The following is a 17,131-nucleotide window of genomic DNA, read 5'->3' on the forward strand; positions in this document are numbered from 1 at the left end:
TCTGGGTTCTGCAAATCTTAATACACAGGAAACCTTGCACCTGCTTGTGTTCTCTGGTGTTGTCCATTTTCCCCTGCACTCCTTGCGAGTGTCCATTTGAATCGGGACATGGCCACCCCAGGTGGCTACACTCTCACATCCAGACATAGGAACAGCTTCTTCCCCACAGCTACAAGACTCCTCAACGACTCCCTCTTGGACTGATCTGTTCCCTGTAAGAACACTATTCATGACGCCCTATGCTGCTCTTGTTCATGTATTTGCTTTGTTTGGCCCCTTCTTCCGCACTGTAACCAATCACTGTTTTGTCGATGTACCATTTGTCAATGTTCTCTGTTGATTATTCTTGTGTCTACTATGTACGTTCCTCGGCCACAGAAAAATACTTTTCACTGTATTTCGGTACATGTGACAATAAATCAAATCCAATCTAATGAGACTGCCTTGTAGCTTCAACCAATTTCTCCTTTGTGTCATGCCATTTCTGTTCACCGTCAGAAAATGGGACTCATAAAGATTTCTAAATTGCTTTCAGTCTCAAACCTCAAATTCTTTCCTCAAATTTCCCATGTTACCTATGCTCTCTGAAATCAATCATACCCAGTGGAACAGATTTTGGCCATAAGGCAAAGTCTTCAGGGAGGTTTTTCCCTCACTCCAGTAGCAGAAGAACAATGAGCTTGTGCAGTATCTTGTAGTTCCATTCCCATTTTAGAGTCCACATTTTGACCAGTTTTTTCAGACGAGGTGTTGTTTCCAGAAATCGGCAAGTCAAAGTCTTTAGACAAGTCACCAAAACGTTTTGTAGATAATGTTGTGGAGGATGAATGTGCAGTATGGGCACTGCTCAATATTTCAAACCTTGTAAAATAAAGTGTTAGAATTGGTGTCAGGATTGCCAGAATTCACTGCCAAAATCCTACCAGAGTAAATGGCTGCTGGCAATGATTTTTGGGAAAACGGCGATGCCGGTGGATGGTCGAGGCACGCCGGGTATCATAAAAGACACCGCCATCGATCAGATAGCGAAATGACTGACACCAAAAAATGCAGTTAATTCAATATGCAAAAACTACAAGAAGAAAGATGTTGGTTACTGCCCAGTCCTCTCACTCTCAGCCCTGCCTGGTTGACCTCAGACCCTGGGCGAGTCAACTTCTCCTGCTGGCTGCTGCTGCCCGGATTCCTGAGACACAACGCCGGTAATTACTTGGTCTTCTTCCCACCTCTCGACTGCTGCTCTGTTCATCTCTGCTCTCGCTCGGTGGCCAGCCTAGGATCCTTGACATCCCATGATCCCAGTGCTTACCTGGCCGCCTTTGCACCTCGTGATTGCTGCTCTGCTCACCTCTCGCCCAGGTGGCCAGGTCTTGACCCTTGAAGTTCCGTGTGCTCCTGGATGGCTGCCTGTGTGCTAGTGGCTATCTAGCCTGGTGGCCTCTGTTCTTTTTGCTTGCCCGCTGCTCCCCTCGACAGCTGTTGGCCAGCAGCATCTCCTCGCCTCGCTGAAGGTTTTGCAGGCTTGCATCCTGATATTAGATTGGCAACCTCACTTTTGCCTCCAGACCAAATGTCAGAAACCTGGCTTCTGCTTTGCACCTTTACTCAATGAAAGTTCAAAAACTTCACACCAATTGAGGAGATCCAATTCTGAACTGCTCTAAATCTCCCATCACCTTTCAGAATCTGGCAAAAACTCTCTTCCCACTCTAAAGGAGAATGCAGCAATTAGAGCCTAATGTTCTGTATTGCCTGCTGAGAGGCTCAAGAATGAGCCTTTCAGTAAATTTAGAACTACCAAGGCTCTGGTCTTCCCATGGTGTTCCCACCACAACAGTCACCTCTATGCATGGTGATAGTAGGAAAATGGTGTAAGAAGTAGATGATCAACCATGATCTGTTTCACTGTGCACACTGCTTTCGCTATGCACCAGTATTGGAGGGAGTGAATATTTGAAGTGGTGAATGGGGCTGCTGATCAAGCGAGCTGCTGATCAAGCGGGCTGCTTTGTCCTGGGTAATGTTGAGCTCCTTGAGTAATGTTGGAGCTGCAATCATCCAGGCTGGAGAAGAGTATTCTTGCTTGCAATTCAATTTTCTGCCTATTTCTCTCTGCGTATGAGTATCCTGGAAATTCAGTTATATATATCATCACAAATTTGTCGCCAAAGCTTGAATAAATGAGAATATTTAACTATATTGATATGATCCAGTTATCCACTCTGATGAACAATGAGTGTTTGTTCTGTGTATGGATAAATAATCCAGAGTTGTCTTACAGTTGTTAAACACGTTGAAAGTTATTTCTTTAAAAACAAAATTAGAATACCCAATTCTTCTTTTGCCAATTAAGGGTCATTTTAGCGTGGCCAATTCACCTACCGTGCACATCTTTTGCATTGTGAGGGTGAGAAAATGTGCAAACTCCACACCAACCCAGGGCCAGAATAGAACCTGGGTCCTTGGCATTGTGATTTTGAAAGTTATTTCAGTGATTTTAATCACACATTAGTTTTCTAGACACTACTCAATAAATTGTTGCCGTGTAAATCTTTCCTCATTCATCTAACTCAATTACTATATTGTTCAGAATAAGAAAAAGTATTGATTGATTGGTACTCTTTGCAATTATTTAGTTTTACATTGCTTTATGAATTATTGTGGAAGGCATTTTTTTAATCAAGCCAGTGGAGAATTTGAATCAGCTGTTCTAACTTTTCTGGATAATTAATGCCCATGGCTATAATTACAAAAAGCATTCAAAAGTAGTGTGGATTAAGCAAAATAAATACTAAGAAAGAAAAGGAAAAAAAAACTTTGCTAATACAGTGCTTTTTAGGACCACTGTTCATTCCAAAGAACTTTTACAGGTATTGCAATACCCTTGAAGTGTAGCTACTGTTGTGATGTAGAGAATGCAGCAAAAAATTTGTACACAGCAGCAGTGTAATATTGACCAGCTAATTATTTTAGTGATGTTACTTAAGGGATAAATATTGGCTAGAAGTCCTCCACTCTTCAAAATAGTCCCATGCAATTTTTAGCGTCCAGCTATAAGGGTAGATAACGCACAAGTGTAATTCAGAAGACAGAGGGCGATATGTTGGTGCAGTGGTTAACACTGCCCCCTACGGCGCTGAGGGCCCGGGTTCGTTTCTGACCCCGGGTCACTGTCTGTGTAGAGTTTGCCCATTCGTCCCATGTCTGCGTGGGTTTCACCCCCAGAACCCAAAGATGTGCAGCGTAGGTGGATTGGCTACGCTACATCACATTGGAAAAAATATGATTGGGTACTCTAAATTCATATTTTTTTAAAATTCTGAAGACAGAACCTCCGACAGTGCTGCATTCCTTCAATTTAATGCATCTGGGTGTTGCCTTGAATTTGTGCCCGCGTCTATAGGGTGAGAGCTGAGCCACGGTATAAACTGTCTTCCCAAAGTTTACTCCTAAATTTTAACCTTTTTTGAACATACTCATTAAAATTTAGTAAATGTAATTTTATTTCAGACCAAAGTATTCACCAAATTGATATTTATTTTTCTCCTTGAGGTTTTCACATCTGTTTTCTGTCAGTTGTGGTGTTTAGATGATGCACTAAGTGCTTTGATACATTTTTTCTTTTCAGTTGATTATTTGTATTTAGTGGTTGATATTTGCTTGACAGGTGGTGGCAAAACTTAATTTAGATGCCGATGAATTAGTTTGGAATGAATAATCTAAATGGTCGTGCAAAATGAAATGACTATGAAATGTAAATCGCTTATCGTCACAAATAAGCTTCAAATGAAGTTACTGTGAAAAGCCCATAGTCGCCACATTCCGGTGCCTGTTCGGGGAGGCTGGAATGTGGCGACTAGGGGCTTTTCACAGTAACTTCATTCGAAGCCTACTTGTGACAATAAGCGAGTTTCATTTCATTTTCATTTCATTTGACACTCATTTAGATTATTCATTCCAAACTAATTCATAGGCGTCTAAATTATAGAACTGTGTTTGGTGTTGATCTCGTCATTGTTTCATAGTCCTGTTAGACTTTGAGAAGTACTGTATAAAAGAGAACTGCACATGGGCAGTCACTGAAAAGCACACTAGGAGATTCTGGATTGGCATGGGACAGGGAAGAGATTTGTGAAGGTCATGAATACGAAAGCAATGTTGTTTGACTTGTACAGATAAGCTGAGAGCTCAAACAAGGGGGGGGAGAGAGGGGGTGGTGATAATGCCCGAGACGGTCTCAATTGTTGCCATTCTGTAATGCCTTGTTTCTGGAGCCAGGGAATTAAACTATTTAAGTTTTTGTTTGCCTCGAGCCATTAGTGCTTCCTCTATTCATGTAGCAGTGCAGTCTGCAGAGGTAGTAGGACTGTTATGTAAATAGGGATTAAATGAACAAGTTTTAAAATGCAGATTGCTGTATTGTGTATCAAAGATAGCACTTTGGTTGACCTTGGAACATGTTAAAATGAGTAATCGGCCATTTCTTGAATGGCAATGTATGAGGAGCAGCTGTCAGACACCAACTGATGTAATGAAGGTGGAATGCGGAAGCAATGCGCAAGCAGCATATGCTGCACATATCTTGCAGCCAGTAGAGAGGTAGCAGGTCACCAAGGCAGGAAATGAGCCGTCCGTTGGAATTTTGGCTTTACGTGCCTCTTCACAGCAATAGAAGAGGAGGAAAGATTCCAAACTCTGCCTGGGATAAACAATGCTGCAAAGTAAAACGCCTTTTGGATAAAATGGTACAACTTTGGTTCTGATTACAAGGTACTGGTCAGATAATTGTTTTGTCACTGAAGTTCTATTTGGTTTTGTAGGTTGCTTTCTAAAACAACGAACAATTGTTGTAGTTCAGCTAATGAGCTTTTTTTTTTACAATGGCCGCATATCCATCGAATGAGTGCTGGTATAATTCGGTTGAATGGGTTAAATTTTGTCTTTGCTACTGCAGATGCCCGTAGTAAATATTTAATGAGTCTGGGAAAAAAATTAACTTTTTGCAGAATGTTGAATATTTTCAAACTGATTTGATGATTTAGTTTGTTGAAAATAACGCATGAGAAATGGGATTCACATTTGTTTTTCTTTGTTTTGTCAGCATTTATCGGAGATTGGCTGAATAAATGTTGGTAGTTACCTACATACCGTTTTATTTTATTGATTGTTAGTATATGTGTAATTGTAGAGTACAGTTAGCTATGGGCTATATTTTCCATGAGTGTCAGTGCAATGTACTCTGGAGAAAAAATCAGTGCAGTGAAGTTACCATTTCGGTCAAGAGTGAATGACGTTGTTCGGAAACAGCTGAATTCCCTTTGAATACTACTGGTGTCACTAAAAGGGGAAAATGCGTGGACTATCTAAAAATTTAACCAAATTGAAGTCTATCTTTTGCCATTGACAAAGTTAAAACTATTTGAGTTTTGTTTAACTTCTGTGCAGAAAACCGGATTAAATTGATTACATTTCTGCACCGACATTCTGATTAGTAGGCTGTGGCATGCACTGAAAAGTGTTCTGTCGAAAGCGATGGAGTCCGACAGAAGAGTACATTGTCTTGGCAACCTACTTTGCACAATTACAACATCAAACGTAAATATGAATATCCCACGGTCAGTTCTGGTTAGGTTCAATTCTCTGATGGAATCTTGGCTTCCAAACTATTCTTGTCCTGGTTTTGTCTCCATGCTGAGTAAGGATAGGGATTTTAAAGAAAAATGTACATTGTTTTTGTATCGTTGGAAATATGCATTTATTTTGGATCATGATATGGTTGTACCTTTATATAATGTTGTAAGCACATTATTCTTGCTTGCTTTATTGCCTAAAAGTGCAATGTGAAAGTGTAGCAGTAATGGTTAAAACAACATACTAACTTTGATAAATGCTGTGAAAAGTATTTAATCTGCTGCTGCTGTTATAATTATAAACTTTCATTAGTCTTGTTGATTGTTGTCTTAATGAAAAGAAGCCGCAGTGCTTAAGGATAATTAATGACTATTTGTAAATACTTTAATTCACTACTGAGAATGCACACAAAATGAAGTTTATATTGATGATGCCATAGATAGAAATAACATGGCAATGGGGGTTGGACTGCTGTGAAATTGGAATGCAGAGGCCCAGGTTAAGGGTAAAGAACTTTAAATAAATGAGTAGTCAGCCTGACTATTGTATAAGCACGAGCTATGCAATCATAAGCCAGGGATAAATTGAAGCAGTGATGTTTATTTTGAAGACTCCCATTTCTGGCGTTCTCTGAAGAAGAGGTTAAACTGTTATGACCTAACAGTGTAAGAATAGCACACTGTTTTGACAAGCTGTTTTTACTGTATTAATGCAAGGTTCTAAAATACATTAGTGTAGTAATTGCCCTTAAAGATCACAGAGATACAATAATATCAAGGGAAATTATGTGCTATTTGTATGTTTGTGTGTGTGTAAAAGTGGTTTGCCAACTACAAAAGGAATATTGTACTGCATATATTTTTAAGTATATATGAATTCTGTCATCTTATAGTGCATGAAATCAAAATTGGCATAAAACACATATAATTGAGCAAGTCTGAGTCAAGATTCCCGATCCAAGCAAAATTCTTCTCTGTGTATAACATTCCAATACATTGTACAGATTTTTTTTGAGTGACTAATGGTTTTTACAGGCTTTCCAGGAGTATATGAATATATGATTTTTTGAAAGTGTATTTTCTTTTACTTGTTGCCCCTTCCAAAAAATATACAGATAATGGGAAACTGGAATATATCAAGTTGCATTTTAGCAAAATTATTGTCATTATTAATTTTCATTTAGGCCAAGTAATTTGTTGTGTTTGATCATAGCTTTTTCAGTTGACTTTAAAAAAAGAAACATCAGTTCACATTTTTCCATTTCCTTCTTATAACTTCGCTTGATTTAACCATTAATTCTTTCTTTTAAAAATTCTGCTTTTCTTAATATAAATTTAGAGTACCCAATTATTTTTTTCAATTGATGTCCCCATTGTTGCTCCACCTGTTCTACTTAATCAGGCTCAATTCAACATGCTGTAATTGATGGCACAGTGGTTAGCACTGCTGCCGTACAGCTCCAGGTTTCCCGGTTCAATTCCGGCCTCGGGTGTCTGTGTGGAGTTTGCACATTCTCCCCTATGTCTACGTGGGTTTCGTCTGGGTGCTCCAGTTTCCTCCCACAGTCCATTGATGTGCAGGTTAGGTGGATTGACTGTGCTAAATTGCCACTTAGTTTCCAAAAGGTTAGGTGGGATTACTGGGTTACGGGGGTAGGGTGTAAGCGTAGGGCACTCTTTCCAAGGGCCGGTGCAGACCCGATAGGCCGAATGGCCTCTTTCTGCATGGTAAATTCTATGATTCAATTAAGGGGCAATTTATAGATGTGGATCAAAGCTGAAAATTGAATGATTATAAATATCTTTCTGTATTATTATCCCTTGCATTAATTGAACCTTTTGAATCTGTATATGCCTAAAGGTTTTATACTAAAAGAAGTGCAATATTCACTCGTTAAAATATAGCGTTTTCTTTTCTTATCATTAAGTCTTGCCTTTTAGTTGCTTCGAACTTCTAAGTTTAAGACGGGCATATATGTTTGTAAAATAAAAAATTATGGCATGTGACATGCAAATGCAGGTATTTTGCAATAATTATGAATCTTGCATGTGTCCTCAGAGAGACTGATAACAAAAAAAATGGAATTCTCAGTCAAATCGCATGACGAGATTTCAAATTTTAACACTTTTATTGTAATAAACAAACATAAATCAATATCAACTAAACATTGCTTAGTAAGCAACACACAAAAAATAAACTACAGAATAGTATAGTAGACAGATAACCTTCTGCTCATAAATACGTCATACCACATTCTCCGGAGAATTACAGTCTTTACAGGAAACAATCCAAAGTCATTGGCAACAGTGAATTCATTTCTCCTTGTTTCGCCGATTCAGTGACTGTGATTTCAGTTTTCTGAAAATTCCCAAATTGATTTCCAGCAATAGTGTTCACTCTGGTGATTTCTTCTCCCAGGCCCACCCAACGGAAATCTTCCAGTGTCCTTAAATCTGTACAGCTTCTTTCTCCTTGACCAGAATACCAACTTTCTGGAACATTATGCCTGGTTTTGATACCGAATAGACTTTTTTCTTCTTGCAACGGCTGCTTTCCTATCTCTTTTCCTGGGATACCCTTTTTTAAAAAATGTTTTTATTGGGGTATTTGCAAGTTTTTATAAGAATAACAATAACAGCGACGTAAACATGGCACAATAAACATTTCCACCCCCATCACAAACTTCATATCCCCCAACAATAAAACATGGGCAGCACGGTAGCATAGTGGTTAGCACAATTGGTTTACAGATCCAGGGTTCCAGGTTCGATTCCCGGCTTGGGTTACTGTCTGTGCGGAGTCTGCACATTCTCCCCGTGCCTGCGTGGGTTTCCTCCGGGTGCTCCGTTTTCCTCCCACAGTCCAAAGGTGTGCAGGTTAGGTGGATTGCCCAATGCTGAATTGTCCTTCGTGTCCAAAAAATGTTATTGGGTTACGGGGACAGGGTAGATACGTGGGCTTCAGTCGGGTGCTCTTTGTAAGGGCCGGTTCAGACTCGATGGGCTGAATGGCCTACTTTTGCACTGTAAATTCTATATCTATAATAACAGTCAGCCCCCCCCCCCCCCCCCCGAATTCTGCTTCTGCTGACATTGTATTTTTCCCCGAGAAAGTCGACGAACGGCTGCCACCTCCGGGTGAACCCTAGCATTGACCCGCTTAAGGCGAACTTTATTTTCTCAAGACTAAGAAACCCAGCCATGTCATTAACCCAGGTCTCTCACTCGGGGGTTCGAGTCCCTCCACATCAATAAGATTCATCTCTGTGCTACCAGGGAGGCAAAGGCCAAAACGTCAACCTCTTTCACCCCCTGAACTCCCGGCTCTTCCGACACTCCAAAGATCGCCACCTCCGGACTCGGCACCACCTGTGTTTTGAGTACCGTGGACATTGCCTTCGGGAAACCCTGCCAAAACCCTCTTAAGCTCCGGGCATGCCTAAAATGTGGACATGATTTGCTGGACTTCCCGTGCACCTCGCACACCTGTCCTCTACCCTGAAAAACTTGCTCATCCGGGCCACCGTCGTGTGTGCCCGGTGGACTACCTTGAATTGGATCAGGCTGAGCCTGGCACATGATGAGGATGTGTTAATCCTGCTTAGGGCATCCGCCCACAGACCCACCTCTATCTCTCCCCCCAGCTGGTCTTCCCACTTGCCCTTTAGCTCCTCTACCGGAGTTTCCTCCGATTCCATAAGTTCTTGGTAGATGTCCGATATCTTCCCCTCTCCCACCCATGTACTGGAGACTGCTCAGTCCTGTATCCCCCGTGGCGGCAGCAGCGGGAAGGCTGGAATCTGCCTTCTCAAAAAATCTCGTACCTGCGGATACCTAAACCCATTCCCTGCTGGCAATTCAAATTTATCCTCTAAAGCTTTCAAGCTGGGGAAGTTACCATCTATAAATAGATCCCCCATCCTCCTAATTCCTACCCTCTGCCATCTCCGGAACCCACCATCCAGCCCACCCGGTACAAACCGATGGTTATTATAAATTGGGGTCCAAACCGATGCTCCCTCCACTCTGTTATATCTCCTCCACTGCCCCCAGGTTCTCAGAGCCGCCACCACCACCGGACTTGTGGAGTATCGGGCCGGTGAGAACGTGAGGGGTGCCGTTATCAGTGCTCCCAAACTTGTATCTTTACATGACGCCACCTCGATTCTCTCCCACACCGACCCCTCCCCCACTACCAACTTCCTAATCATTGCTATATTTGCCACCCAGTAGTAATTACACAAGTTCGGCAGCGCCAACCCACCCTCCCCCGACTGCGCTCCAGCAACGCTTTCTTCACCCGTGGGGTTTTACTCGCCCGCACAAAGCCTGAAATAGCTTTATTCACCTGTTTATAAAAGGGCCTCGGGATGAAGATGGGGAGGCACTGAAAGACCAACAGAAATCTTGGGAGGACTACCATTTTCACGGTCTGTAGTGATAGCGGGAGCATGTCCCAACTCTAAGTCCTCCTTCATTTGTTCCACGAGCCGGGACAGGTTTATCTTGTGCAGTGCCTCCAATTCCCGAGTCACCGGGGTTCTCAAATATTGAAAGCTCCTTCCTACCATTCTAAACGGCAGCTTTCCCAGTCTCCCCCCTGCCCCCACGTCTGGATCACAAACATCTCGCTTTTCCCGATGTTCAAATTATACCCCGAAAAATTACCAAATTCCACTAAGATCCGCACAACGGGTCTGAGATATACAAGAGCAAGTCATCTGCGTAAAGTGAAACCCGGTGCTCCACCGCCCCCGAACCAGCCCTTTCCAGTACCTAGAGGCTCTTAACGCCATGGCCAGTGGTTCTATAGCCAGCGCAAACATGGCCAGTGGCTCTATGGCCAGCGGGGAGAGGGATCACCCTTGCCTAGTCCCTCGGTGTAGTTTAAAATAACCTTACCTCAACCAGTTCGTACCACACTAGCTACTGGTGCCTGATAGAGCAACCGCACCCAGTCAATGAAGCCCCCACCAAACCTAAACCTTCCCAGCACCTCCCACAGGTAATCCCACTCCACCAATCAAAAGCCTTCTCCGCATCCATCGTGACCACCACCTCCATCTCCCCTCCTTCTGAGGGCATCATAATAACATTTAGGAGCCTTCGAACATTGGCCGTGAGTTGCCTACCCTTTTACAAACCCCGTCTTTTCTTCCCCTATCACCCCCCAGTCACAATCCTCTATCCTTGTGGCCAATATCTTAGCTAGCAGTTTGGCGTCCACATTCAGTAGAGAAATTGGCCTGCATCACCCGCATTGCTCCGGATCCTTCTCCCATTTCAGGATCAATGAAATCAAGGCCTGCGATATTGTTGGGGGAGGACTCCCTTCTCTCTTGCTTCATTAAATGCCCTCACCAGCATTGGGCTCAATATTTCCGAAAACCTCTTATAGAATTCCACCGCATAGCAGTCCGATCCTGGGGCCTTGCCAGATTGCATGCCCTCCAACCCCTCCATTACTTCTTCAATTTCAATTGGGGCTCCCAGCCCTTCCACCAGATCCTCATCCACCCTCGGGAACCTCAACTGACCCAAGAATTGCCTCATCCCCTCCACCCCAGGCAGGAGTTCCGACTCACATAATTTGCTGTAATAGTCCTTTCACCCCTGCAGGGTCTAGAACTGTGATCCCGCCTCTACTCTTTACTCTTCCTATCTCCCTGGCTGCCTCCCTTTTTCTGAGCTGTTGTGCTAACCTTCTGCTTGCCTTTTCCCCATACTCATAGATCACCCCCCCCCCCCCCCCCCACCTTCCTTAGCTGTTCCACCGCCTTCCCTGTCATCTACAGCCCAAACTCCACCTGTAACCTCCGCCGCTCCCTCAGTAGGCTTCCGCGGATCTCCTGTCCACCTGGAGTGTATCCCCAACTAGCCTATCCCTCTCAGCTCATTCCACCTATTTTCTGTGGACCCGTATTGAGATTAATTCCCTTCTGACCACTGCCTTCAAAGCTTCCCAGACCGTTGCTGCAGAGACCTCTCCAGTATCATTTATTTCCAGGTAGTTCTGGATGGACTTGTTCACCCGCCCATAGACCGCTTTGTCTGTTAACAACCCCACATCCCGCCTCCATAGCGGGCGTTGTCCTCTCTCCAAGCTAACCCGTAGATCCACCCAATGTGGGGCATGATCCGATACTGCGAATGCTGAGCACTCCGTATCTGCCACCCAGGTAATAGAGCCCTGCTGAGAACAAAACAATCGATCCGAGAGTATACCTTGTGGATGTGGGAGAAAAAAAGAAAACTCCCTCGCTCTTGTCTGTCCAAACCTCTATGGGTCTACTCCCCCAACCTGTTCCATGATCCCCTTCAATTCCTTTGCTGCGGCTGGCACCCTCCCAGTCCTGGATTTTGATTGGTCCAATTCTGGATCAATGTCTGTGTTAAAATCTCTCCCCATGATCAAGTTATGTGACTGTAAGCCTGGACGACCCTCCCTCCCTCTCCACCCGGCCTTCAGCTTGCATCCCCAGCCTCCTCGAGCCTGCCCTCGGGTGTCCGCCGTCCCCAACCTCCCATTCGTGTGCCCCCCCCCCCCCCAAAAAAATCTCCCTCCTCTGGTAACAGCACCAGAACTCCAACCCCCATATCAAGCTCCAGCTCATCACCTGCTCGCCCCTACTGTGCTTCCATGAGCCAGCTGACCTGATATCTCTCACCCATGGCACCAAACGGACTGCCCCCCCCCCCCCGCACTTGACAATACATATTCGAAGCATCACATTCCTCAGTAAACAAACAGTAGAAAAAACAGTGGAAAAACACCACAGAACCCCCCCCCCCCCCCCCCCCCCCCCCCCACTCCATCCAGCTCCCAGTAAAACAAAATTTACTTTAGATCTCAAAACAGCCCCATATTGCACTTAGCACTACTTATTCAAACCAGCACAAAAGTGATTATCAACAAATCGCAATTATAATACTCTCCCCAAGGCTCCAGTGTCCTTAGTTCACATCCAGTCTTTTTTCTGTGATGAAAGTCAATGCATCGTCTGGTGTTGCAAAGTAGAATTTCCGGTCCTCATGTGACCCACAGACACGCTGGGTACAGCATCCCGAACTTTACCTCCTTCTTAAAGAGGGACGATTTTGCCTGATTAAACCCGGCTTGCCTCTTGGTCAACTCCGCGCCCAGGTCCTGATGAATGTGCAGCTCACAATTCTCCCACCTGCTGCTCCGCTCTTTCTTGGCCCACCGCCGAATGTGTTCCGTGTCCAGGAGGCAGTGCAGACGTACCACCATCGCCTTCGGCTTCTCGTTCGCTCGGGGCTTCTTCGCGAGGGCTCTATGCACTCTATCCACTTCCAGGGGCTGAGGGAAACGCCGTAGCCCCCATCAACTTCTCCAACATGTTCGTCACATAGGCCCTCGCATCCGATCCCTCACTGCCCTTAGGGAGGCCGACGATTCTCAGGTTCTGCCTCCTGGACCTGTTCTCCAAGTCCTCCAGCTTCTCCTGCATTCTTTTCTGGCAGTCATCCATCATCTCCAGCACGGTTATGTATTCCTCGCGCTCGGAAACCTTTTTCTTCACCTCCTGGATCGCACGTCCGTGGACTCCTTGATTCTGCACCACCTGATCAATCGAAGCCTTGATCGGGTCCAGTGTGTTCTTCTTAACCTTGACAAAGCATTCTTCAAAAAACTTCACCAGATGTTCCGTTGACCACTGTGCCATCTCCCCGCGGCCCTGCCTCTCCACCATGTCTTCCCACGTTGCCGGCTCTGCTCGCATCTTTCTTGTAAAACGTTGTCTTCTCACACTTCTGGTCCAATTCTCCATGCACTGGAGAGTGACTTCTCACCGTCTCACTCTCCACGATTCATCCAATAAAATCTAGAAAAAAACAGGAGAAAATAGTCCAAAAGTCCGTCACAGGCGGACCTACTCTTCCATGGCCGCCACCGGAAGTCCTGGGATACCCTTTCTATCTGTCCAAATCTCTGAGACAATGGGCAGGATTTTCTGGTCCTGTTTGCCCCGGGTAGAAATAGATTCAGGGGCACAAAATCTCACGGGAGGCAGAAACGGGCGTTATAATGGCAAAATATTTCCTGCAGCAATTGCACCCCCCCCCCCCCCCCCCCCAAACAACCACCACCACCATTTGCGTGATGCAGAATCCAGGGAACCTCCCTTGAATTCATTATTGTATCATTAGCGGACAGTCCCACGGTGACCTCCCCGATGCTCAATAATTAGACCCCGCTGTTGGGACGTCACAACAGCGTGTTTTATAACGCCTTTTTAAAAACCCAAACCTGGCGACCTCTATTCCAAAGGGGAGTTCAGAGGTAAGCAATGCAGGTCGGCAATGACAACCAAGGATTCCAAGGCGAGTGAGGGCCTGGGGGAGGATCGTAAATGGCCATGAAGGTCAGGTAGCAGGTTTGTGCATGGTGTGTACTGGGTGTGTCCAGGGCTCCAAGTCCATGAAGTATGAGGGAGACAGCCAGGCACCGGGACACTGTGGCTGATCCGGGGGGGGGGGGGGGGGGGGGGGGGGGAAAGAGAGAGAGAGGAGAGAGAGCACAAATCATGAGCAGTGTGCAGAGGGGCAGGGGTGGGTGCCTGACAGTGGCCTATCTCATAGAAGGGGGAATGTCTTGGCCTAGGCCTATCTTATAGAATGGTGAATGCCTTTGACCCCCTAAGGGTGGAAGGCTTCAGCGAAGAAACAGTTGAGAAGCCATTTCTGAAGTCCACCTGCCCTGACATTGCAAATCAGAAGAAGGATAGTCCTGAGTTTGGCTGGGCAGTGGATCAGGGAAAGGTGTCAACTGCACAAAGTTCATTATTTTTCTTTCTTTCCAAGCAGTGAATAGTGAGAGATAACTGGCTGTGATCTCACTGTGAGGCAACAAAGGCGATAGAGATGTCACATTTGGCTCTCCAAGTGCATCAGGAGCTCACACCATTAATTTTGACTTGGACTAGGGTGTGCGAGGCATGGGATTCTCCCAGATTGTGGCTTCCCACAAGTACAGGGAGCCATTGACTGTAGACACATGGCTGTCTGATCGCCTACACGTTAAGGAATCACCTTTATTAACCGCAAGGGGTTCCACTCCCTGAACGTGTAGCTAGTTTGCGACCAAAGAAAGCCCATCCTACCGGTGTGCGCTATGTTCCTGGGGATTGTCCAGGACAGCTTTAACCTTGGTCACTCACAGATACCTGAGGGTATTTGAGGGAGCGGAAATACTGCCGGGTGACTCCTTGGAGACGGGGCGTATCCCTGAGGATGTGGCTGTTGACACCTGTGAGCGCCACATTCCGGTGCCTGTTCGGCGCCATTCTGCCACTCACGTATTGGTCAAGCTTACTATTGGGATATTGGAGATGATATTCCATGCCCTGCAGTACAGCCTCCAAAGGGTGTCATGCATCCTCGTTGTGTGCTGCGACCTAGCGCTTTAACGGGGTAAGGAGCTGGCCGAGCAGGAGATGGATTAATGGCATATCTCCTCTGATGAGGAGGATGTAGAGCTGGGTGATGAGGAGGAAGTCCTAGAGGAGGCAGAATCAGACAGTCATATTGTGGGAAGGGCTAGAAGGGAGTGGAGAGTTCGGAATGCCTTAATAGCCTCACATTTCACTGATGTCCAGGATGAGGGAGACCACTAAAGCCCCATCAAGTGAGATGGCGCTTGCTGACTGTTTGCTAGCAGAGCTCACTGAAACCTAATATGGCTTATGTCTTGAGAGGGCAACAGTTGTGCCTCATCACAATGCAGCAGGTGGATAATAATAACTTGCAGAGAGGATAGAGCATTGTTCCGCAAAGAGCTACTATGAATGTATGACTCCTGTCTGACAGAAGGCAGCTCACAAACATCCAGGGGCCAGGTATATCAAGGTGATATTGCACATACAGACTCCCTCTCCTGATGCAGGCTTCTCCACAGTTAGGGTGCCCCTGAGGTTCAGTGTCACCACTGCCAGAGGCACGGTTCTCACAAGTGTCTAGGCACTGGGATTAATGTGAGGAGATCAGAGTTTTCCTATGACTCGGTTGTGTGGTGGGCCTGACCATTGTGGGGGAGCTTTGCATTACCGGGGCGACGCTGGCATTACTGATGTGCTGGGTCAGTGTGAGAGAGCACCAGCAAATGACCTGTCTACTTTGCAGAGAGGTGATGTAGGAGGCTTTGTGTGTGAGTTTCTGGCCTTTCAGTTTTAGATGGATGTAGTTGTCTCAGCAGCACTTTATGGAGAGATCTAATGAGAGTAGGGGGAGCAAAAAGTGAGGTTTACTACATTGGCAATGCTGATTTAATCCTTAGGAAGGTCACGCTTTCTAAGGTTGCCTCACACCTGTGCCACTCTGCAACTAAACTATCTTCACCTTTCTAAACCAACCTCAATGTCTCGATGTATACCCACAATCCATTGCAGATTCAATCCATTGCATTGAAGGCAGCCTTCTGTCTGCTATGTGCTGTTGCTTGTGATTACCTTGGCAGGTGTCCTCTGGAGCGCTGGGGCCTGGAGGTAGTGCCACCCTCCTCTGCGAGGCTGGAACTGGGATGCTCACAGAAGTTGGCGGGGGGGGGGGGGGGGGGGGGGCGCAGAGTATCCAGGGTGGAAGGCCCCAGGCTATGGACCAGCCCATCCTCCTCTATGGTTGCTCCTCGGCCAGCTCCTTGCCCCGTTGAGGCCCCTGGCTTCCTCCTTGGAATAATGGGGCGGCTTATGAGGCTTAGACGCCCTCTGGTCCTCTGGTGTTGGCACTTGTGGATGCTCACAAGTGCCTCCACCATGGAGTTCACTTTCTCTACCATGGAGTTCATGCTCGGCACCGTGGAGGTCATGGATTGACGATGCTAAGTTGCCCTTTTGTGTCCAAAGTTTAGGTGGGGTTAGGGTGGGGAAATGAGCCTAGGTAGGGTGCTCTTTTGGAGGGTCGGGGCAGACTCGATGGGGCAAATTTGTATTGATTCTATGATTCAGGTCACAGTGGTTCTGTACCAAGGGCTTCATTGCGGCCGCCATCCTCGCGATGTTGACATGGCTGCATCTGAGTGCCGGCATATCTTCTCAGACAGAAGGCATTGGGAAGACCCTTTGTCATCTGGACTCAAAATGTTGGCTCTCTTCTGTTCCTACAGATGCTGCCAGACCTGTTGAGATTTTCCAACATTTTCTCTTTGGTTTCAGATTTCAGCATCCACAGTAATTTGCTTTTATCCCTTCCTGTTCTTCCCTACTCTGCCTTTTGAGCTCCAATAACTGCTGGATGACTGAGTTTTTAAAAAAATTTCATTTACGGGATGTGTGCGCCACTGGTTAGGCCAGCATTTATTGCCCATCCCTAGTTGCCCTTCAGAAGGTGATAGTGAGTTGCCTTCTTAAACTGCTGCAGACCTTGAGGTGTAGGTGCATCCACTGTGCTGTTAGGCAGGGAGCTCTAGGATTTTTTGCCCCAGCAACAATGAAGGATAAGCCAGGGTAGTGAGTGACTTTGAGGGGAACTTCCAGGTGGTGGGG

At 45.7% G+C, this 17,131-nt stretch overlaps 1 protein-coding gene across 9 annotated transcripts in view; it reads left to right on the forward strand.

Moving 5' to 3' along the window:
* The window catches only part of rapgef2 (Rap guanine nucleotide exchange factor (GEF) 2), a 562,209-nt gene that overhangs the window by 204,695 nt on the left and 340,383 nt on the right, over nucleotides 1-17,131 (forward strand). Inside the window, exon 1 of one of the 9 annotated variants that reach the window (XM_038792323.1) lies at nucleotides 4,639-4,770. The exons of the other annotated variants lie outside the window; for them this stretch is intronic. The gene's annotated coding sequence lies outside the window, so the exon portion shown is untranslated. Of the gene's footprint in view, nucleotides 1-4,638; nucleotides 4,771-17,131 lie in introns of those variants that run through there. 9 annotated transcript variants of the gene reach the window in all.

Source organism: Scyliorhinus canicula, chromosome 3 (genome assembly GCF_902713615.1).
Source record: "Scyliorhinus canicula chromosome 3, sScyCan1.1, whole genome shotgun sequence".
Classification (NCBI taxonomy): domain Eukaryota; kingdom Metazoa; phylum Chordata; class Chondrichthyes; order Carcharhiniformes; family Scyliorhinidae; genus Scyliorhinus; species Scyliorhinus canicula.